Genomic DNA, 8,621 nt, shown 5'->3' with positions numbered 1-8,621 from the left:
AGGTGATATGCCCCTCTGAGGTCCAGCTTTGTGTATATGCCTGCCGCTTTCACCTGCTCCAACAGAACAGGAATCAATGGTAACGGGTATTGATTTTTTATAGTGATAGCATTCAATGCTCGATACAGCAACGCAGATCCCCATTGGCCTTCGGTATGAAAAAGAGAGGCGATGCTGCCGGAGACCTGGAGGGGCGTATGAATTCCATCGCCAGGTGGGTGTCCAAATAACTGCGGAGGTATTCATTCGCGGGTAGCGTAAGAGCATATAGACGCCCACAGGGAATCACAGCGCCGGGGACAAGGTCGATCCTGCAATCATACTCCCTATGCGGCGGAAGCACTGCAGCTTAGGTATCGCTGAACACGCTGCTATACCGTTCATAGCATGCAGGTAGGTCTACATTCTTTTCTGCAGCTGTGGCGATGTGATGCCTAGCTGCTAAGGTTTTGGAGGGTCTCGGTAGAGGGTGGTGGCAATGATCTTGACAGTAGGGAGAATTCTGGCGCAAAGACTTAGTGGACCAGTTTATGGTCGGGTCATGTTTTTGCAGCCACAAAGGCGCAGTATTACCCCATACTGTGGAGCCTGAATGATGTTAAAAGAGAGCCATTCTTGGTGGTATCCTTCATACGTAACCACATACTCAGTCGTGTTGTACCTAATGGGTCTAGCTTCTAGCTCCTTGCCGTCCACCGCATATACCGGTTCGGGATTTGGTTTGCCAGTTGTAATCCTAACCGATCTGCTTCGTCCCGGTCCATAAAACAGCCCGTGGCTCTGGAATCCACCATGGCCTTGATGTCTTTCTGCTCCTGATTGACACACAGACTTAAGGATACAAAAATATGATCAGCCTCGGATACGGTGAAGAAGTTTACTGAAGGGATAGAACATGTGCTTGAGGGTTTCCCTTCTGGTTGCCTCAAGAGTTGCGGTTTTCCGTCCCCTGTTCCGCCGTTGCTGCTGCTGCTTGACCAAAGCGAGGGCGGTTGTACTTGGGTTTAACAGGGCAGTCACGAAGGAAGTGTCCTTTTTTGCCGCAATACAAACATAACCCTTGCTTGCGCCGGTAGTCCCTCTCACTGAGCGTTAAGGAAGCTCTCACGGCCCCGATCTCCATAGGTTCTACTTTAATAGGGGCTTTTTTCTGGGGTAAACCCACGATCAGTCAGGGGTCTATCTCTTCGTCTGTGGTCCCCTTTTCTTTCTCTCAATCGGTGGTCAAGGCGTAAGGTGAGCTCAACTAGCGCGGCACATGTACTGGGTTGGGGATCAATTTGGGCGAGAACGTCTTTCAGCTCGTCTGTGAGACCTTGAAAGAAGATGGCTGACTGTTTGGCTTCAGGCCAATCAGTTTCTGCTACTAGCCTGCGGAAGTTATTAAGGTAGCTAACCAGGTCCGAGGAGCCTTGCCGCAGCTCAAGAAGATCCCTGTCAGCGGAGAAGGTCTCTGCTCGCCGGTCGAACGTTTTCTCAAATTGAACCCTGAATTCCTCCCAATCGTAAAGCATGGGATCGTCTCTTCGTACTATGGGAACTGCCCACTGTGCCGCCTCACCCCCTAGGTAAGAGATCAGGAAAGCTACCCAAGCCTGATTGGACATTAACATTTTGGGTTTGCAGGTGAAGTGCAAAAGCACCTGGGTCATGAACACCTGAACCTTTTTTATATCTTCATGAAACCTCTCAGGGGGGGCTAGGGGTATTTGTGATGGCACTTCTACTACCACCGGTGTCGGGTGTGTGGCCCCTGCGTCAAACGGATTCCTCTGCATCCTATCTAGCCTGTTCTGTAATGCAGCCGTTTCCTGACGTGAGGCCGTGAGCTCGGTTTGGACTAACACAAGAGCGGCCATCACGTCTTTTAGTGTGGCCATCTCTAGCTTTGACACCACCAGGAGGATATAATATACGTGGGCCGATGATTCTGTCAGGCACCTCCTTCCCAGATCTTCGGAGTGGTGTCGATGCTCTATGGAGGCCCTCCTCCCGATAACACCAAGTCCGGAATGTAATACTCACAGACTATTGGAGTTATCAAGCGGGGGAAGGAAAGGGTAGGTACAGCAGGGAGGGAGACCTGGAAATGACACAGGAAAATAATATCAGTAGGCGTTTCACAACCTCCCTGCCCAGATTCAAAACAGATGCGATTGTAAATTGACTCTAGAGCAATTTGCCTCCCCCCTACCTGTAAAGGAAAATAACCAGACCCATGAACACCAGAAGAGAGTAGGGCGTTTGTGTATTCATCTGCCTGGCACTAGGGAGGACAAAGAAGAACAAACACGTTGAGTGACACCCTGCTCCCCAAACCCCTCAGTGGATCGTCCACTTCACAGAAACCCATGCAACACGTACCACAGGGATAGGCTGGTATGGCTTTAGGCGAATACTGCGGGCTTTACCCTATGCTCTCTCTCTCTTCTGGATAAAGAAAAAAGGAACAAACACAGGACAAACAAATTGCTGAGTATCCTGAAGGGTGGCAGTGCATTCACAGTCTATAGGATAAGTAAGTAACCCTGAACATTGATACTCCTCAATGCCCTGTGGCAGAAGAACATGCACCTTAAAAGACTTGGCACCACTACAACCCCTGTGATGCATAAAATAGCGGCCTGAGTGTCAGGGAAGGGGTTCACCAATCAGGCGTCCTGCCCCACAACTCTGGCAATGAGGTACTTTAAACGACTTGTCGGTCCCGGCACTGCCAAACCTGCCTGCTTGCTGCCGACAGACAAGACGTAGGATTGTATTGCAATAGTTCATCAAAATGACCATAAGCAGTGTTATCACATCCAAAAAAAACGTTGTGTACTGGTCTCGTTCCCCAAACACAACAACCCGTGGCAAGGTCCCTTGTTGAGGGTGCTAAACGCCCCCTCTGCACGAGCCCAGCCCAGGGCTCTTCCAACAGAGGAGGAGGGCCTAACACGGAGGTGGAGCCCCAACTCTCGTGGCTTCAAGAACTCGGGGAAAGCGGTACCTGGAAAATGCTCTTACAGCACTCTTACCGCCTTGTTATGCAGTCCTCTGGTGAAGGCTGATGTCCGCAAACAACCTGAATCATCGGCAGCGTCCTCTTCCCGGACAGCTGCCTTTACGCTATTTCCGACGTTGCCTCGCGGTCACGTGGGGCGTGACTCGCGGAGCATGCCGGGATCTGTAGTTCTTTAGTTCTTTACTTCCTGGTTCGCGCTAGCGGTACAGCCAGCACGTAACCGGCAAGGAATCCTGACACATTCCATGATTATTATCAATCACTATATTCTGATGATACGAATCCCTCCAATCAAAATTTAAACACCTTTTTTTCGGGCCTCCCTGAACCCCCTCTGCTTCCTGGTGAATTTGAATTACTAGAAAGAGAAGTTAGTCTTCAGGAGATAACGGAAGCCATTAAATCCTTTAAAAAATCGAAAGCACCAGGTCCTGATGGTCTTTCTGCTGAATTTTTTTCCACTTTTTCCTCTATTTTTGCTCCCAAACTTCTGGCCCTTTTAAACTCATTCATTGTCGATTCCAAAGCTTCTGGTTCCTTTATGGAGGCTTTGATTGTCCTTATTCCCAAACCTGATAAGGATCATTCCCTCTGTAAAAACTATTGCCCCATTTCATTAATCAATTATGACTGTAAGATATTTGTTAAAATCCTTGCCTCTCGCCTTGAGAATATTATCCCACTATTGGTTAAGACAGATCAAGCTGGATTTGTTGGGCAGATTGGCTTCAGACAATGCTCGCATGTTTGCTAATGTTGTCTCCTTCGGGAGGAAATACAAATCTCCACTTATTGTCCTTAGATGTCGAAAAGGCTTTTGAACGCATAAACTGGCAATTCATGTTCAATACACTCCAAAGGTTTGGTTTTGGTCCAAATAATTTCTTATGTTAAGCTGTATTATTCTTTTCCTCTTGCTAGTATTTTTGTTAATAACCATTTTTCTAAATCTTTTCCGTTATATAGAGGCACACACCAAGGTTGTCCCCTTTCGCCCTTGTTATTTGTTTTATGTCTTGAACCTTTCCTTGAGCGTATTCGAGTTAATTCACATATCTCTGGCTTTACTCATAATTCTATAGAAACTAAATTGTCAGCATACGCTGATGATATTCTGGTATATATGTCTGATCCTAATACCTCCCTCTGTCGTGGAGACAGGGTTTTACGTACACACATTGCTATGTTAGCATAAGCGTTTTAGAAGCTAAATGCCATCTTGCCGCTTTGCTGCTTTTGTACACGACACTACAGGTAGCTATTATTACAAGTAAAATTGCTTGCTTGCTTTTTCTTCACATGAGAATGGCCTGTTGTTCACATCCCTAGACGTGCACCGCGACCTTAGTCTGAACACTGTGTGCAGAAGCCGTCAAGGTCAAATAACAATTTATGCTGTTGAATTCAGGTTGATCGGCCCAAGCTCTAGACACAACACGCACACAGCTGCAAATATCTGAAACTCAGGTGCCTTTAATATTGCACTTTGCATGCATGATTCAGACACTTGGAGAAAACCTTTCCAGACACAGAGAGCAGAGCTGATCCTGTGATGTGATTCACCTAAGCTGATCTTTGAGGTATGGGGTTCCCCATCCAAACCTAGAGACCTTCTATTAGTTTATAAAACTAGTTCACTAGCCAAGGGAGGGTGGTTCACAAAGTATTATAGGACTTGTTTTCCACTATCATTTGTAATATGATTTCTTCCTTCATTTTCTATGGTATTGTAACAATGCTGATGGTTTTGTTTTTAATCATTTGCCTGCTTATATTAGCCAAAGTACTGCATCTTAGAGCACGTAGTTAGAAATAAACATTTTAAACTTTACCGTGTCTCTGATTACTCCTGTTGTGGACTGATATGAGAATAATAACGAAAAGGTGTTTCTTATTCCCACCATTCCTGAGAATACTCTAAGTCGCATGTTCTGGGTTGTCTAATCATTGGTAGCTTCGAGATGATAAGGAGAACGAATGAGACACTGATGCTAGTCGGATAGGGGTTCTGGGTACTGAGGTGAGTTTTTTGGTACACCACAATTCACTGAGGTCCTGGTTTCCTGTGCATAGTTCTGTGTAGGAGCAGAATCCCCGCAACCCTGAACCCCCTCTGCTTCCTGATGAATTTGAATTACTAGAAAGAGAAGTTACTCTACAGGAGATAACGGAAACCATTAAATCCTTTCAAAAATCGAAAGCACCAGGTCCTGATGTTCTTTCTGCTGAATTTTTTTCCACTTATTCCTCTATTTTTGCTCCCAAACTTCTGGCCCTTTTTAACTCATTCATTGTCGATTCCAAAGCTTCTGGTTCCTTTATGGAGGCTTTGATTGTCCTTATTCCCAAACCTGATAAGGATCATTCTCTCTGTAAAAACTATCGCCCCATTTCATTAATCAATTATGACTGTAAGATATTTGCTAAAATCCTTGCCTCTCGCCTTGAGAATATTATCCCGCTGTTGGTTAAGACAGATCAAGCTGGTTTTGTTGGGCAGATTGGCTTCGGACAATGCTCGCATGTTTGCTAGTTATCTCCTTCGGGAGGAAATACAAATCTCCACTTACAGCATTGTCCTTAGATGCCGAAAAGGCTTTTGATCACATAAACTGGCAATTTATGTTCAATACAATCCAATGGTTTGGTTTTGGTCCAAATTGTATTTCTTATGTTAAACTGTATTATTCTTTTCCTCGTGCTCGTATTTTTGTTAATAACCATTTTTCTAATTTTTTTCCGTTATATAGAGGCACACACCAAGGTTGTCACCTTTTGCCCTTGTTATTTGTTTTATGTCTTGAACCTTTCCTTGAGTGTATTCGAGTTAATTCACATATCTCTGGCTTTACTCATAATTCTATAGAAACGAAATTATCAGCATACGCTGATGATATTCTGGTATATATGTTTAATCCTAATACCTCCCTCCCTCCCTTTTTGGATGAGGTTCAGTTGTATTCCAGTATCTCTGGATATAAATTGAACTTTTCTAAGACAGAAGCCTTACCCTTGAACTCTCTCTGCTGTCAATATATGTTTAATAATGCTAATTTTACCTGGTGTCCCACAAAAATTAAATACCTTTGTATTTGGTTTTCCTCTACCTTATCTACCACCATTAGTTATACGTTTAATGTACTAACGACCAAAATACAATCACACCTTCTTTCTTGGTCCCCTCTTCATTTGTCATGGTGCGGTAGATTAGATACTATTAAAATGATGATTGTGCCCCATGTCCTTTATACATTATCCATGTTACCTTTTCGGATCCCTGTTTGATATTTTTCACAGATTAATTCTATTTTTGCAAAGTTTTTATGGAATAACAAACACCCCCGCAGCGCTCTTATGAAACTCAAACATCCCAAACCCGAAGGTGATGTGCGTTTTCCTGATTTTAAATCCTATCGTTCAGCATTTTTAATTCGTCATTTTTTTGCTTTAACTTATGATTTTGCTGATATCCCTATCCCACGTTGGATTCCTTTTGAGCGTTCCCTATTAAAAGATTTTTCTTTTCGAAGTATAATATATATGTCTAATTGCACCTTCATAGCAGATAATCCTATTTTAAAATACTCCCGACAATTATTATATAATATTTTTTCCGATGGTCTAGATTCATTTTTGTCTTCCACTATTTGGTATAATAAATGTATCAAATATAAACGTAAATCATTTTATTACAAACATTGGAAGGAGAAGGGAATTATTTTTATTCATCAATTTATCCAGCATAATTCTGTTATTCCCTTCCATGAATTACAATCACAATATAATTTACCTGATTCATTTTTTAATGAGTATCTTTTAATATCAACAGCTTTGCAGTCTTATTTATCTTCCAACAATTTCCCTTTAGCTTCTCCCTTACTCACTTCACCCTCACCGTTATATAGTGTCTCTCAGGAACATAGGCCTAAGGCTGCCTCTATTTATAAAATGTTGTTATCACTTGTTACTGAACGACCTAAATCCCATGTCAAATTACTCTGGGAAGCAGACTTATCTTTGTCACTCCCTATCTCTTCTTGGGATAAATTATGGCTCAAGCTATTTAAAACTTCTATTGCTGCACGTATTACTCAATCCCTTTAGGTTATTTATAGTAGAGCTGTTATTACCCCTGTTTATATATCCAAGTTTTCCCCTACTTCCTCATCCCTATGTTGGTCTTGTTCTGAATCCACTGGGACTTTAATTCATCAACTTTATGATTGTTCTAATGTATTGAAGTTCTGGCAATCTATTTGGTCTAAATGTATGAAAATATTTCAATGTAATATTCCCTTATCAATACAAAATGTTTTTCTAGGTTCCTCCTCATTTGATTTTGATGTTTCTAATCATATTGCTTTGCTGTTTGATTTATTTATTGCTCCAGCATTTAAAGTGATTTTGTCCTGTTAAAAAGATAACTCTAAATGATCATTATTAACTTGGTGGAACTATATTTGTGACGAACACAGAATTGCTACTGTTTCTTCTCTTACTCTTTCTCAACAAATTAAATCTGACCTACTTTGGCTACCTTTTACTTCTTATCTTTCTACACATGCACCTGCATCTTAATTTCTTACTTTCTCTCAATTTCTAACTCTCTTTTATTCCTTTTTTTCTCTCTTTCTTTCTTTTCTTCTTCTCCTGTCTATCTCTTTCTTTCCTCTTATTTCCTTCTATCTTATTTTCACCTCTTTTTATCTTCTTCTCTTTTGAATTATTTGCTCATGTTTTCTCATATATTATTAGTTATATTTGATTCATAATGTGTTCATTTGATTAATAATGTTTCTCTTTTTCTGAAAACTTAATAAAAAATTATTTAAAAAAATAATAATAATTGTTTTGTTCCTTTGGGATTTCCTGGGAGCAGTGCTTTCAGTGGGCCGGGCCTAACCGGTGCTGAGCACCAGCAGTTTTTTAAAGGGCGCCTTGAAACGGTTCTCAATCGGGCTCTGTTTTGTGCCCTAGCACAGGCGGTCCGTTTTCTTCGGGACAGCAGTGACAGAAGGCACATCGATGTGCGCCGCTCGCACTGCTCACTTCTCACAAGTGGAGAAGTTAGGGCATGACGTCATGCCAGGTAAACCTTATAGGGGAAGGGAAATCCTTTAAAGAGAGCCATTTTCTCTCTGGATTTCCCTTCTCTTTTTGAAACTCAGTAGCAGCAATATTGTCGTGGTGTCACCAGGGCTTTAAGTGGAAGCTTTTTCAAAATTAAATACAAGCAGTAGTTGCTGCTTATTTATCTTATGCAACTAACAACCATTGACAAAGCCAATAGTCCTGACTTGTTGTAGGTATGATGTCACTTGTATCATGTATCTGGACGCAATGACTGAAACAGCACAATATAAGTCGGTGGCAAACTAAGCTAAACAGATTGTTAGTTTACGTGTTATTAAGCCACGCCCTTAATTACATTGGCCAAGCCCCTTTGAGAGGCCCTCCCCCAGTTTTTTCATCCCATTCGAAGCCCTGCCTGGGAGTTTTTTGCCAACGATACCTGTGGCGTTTTGGAGAGTCTTTAGAAAAATGTCATTGATTTACTGATCTTCAAGTTTTTTGCGCATTTTTAAAAGCATGCAAAAATGGTACTTGTTTTGTA

Source organism: Triturus cristatus, chromosome 4_1 (genome assembly GCF_964204655.1).
Source record: "Triturus cristatus chromosome 4_1, aTriCri1.1, whole genome shotgun sequence".
Taxonomy (NCBI): Eukaryota; Metazoa; Chordata; class Amphibia; order Caudata; family Salamandridae; genus Triturus; species Triturus cristatus.
The sequence above is the reverse complement of the archived record's forward strand: the minus strand, read 5'-3'. Positions refer to the sequence as shown.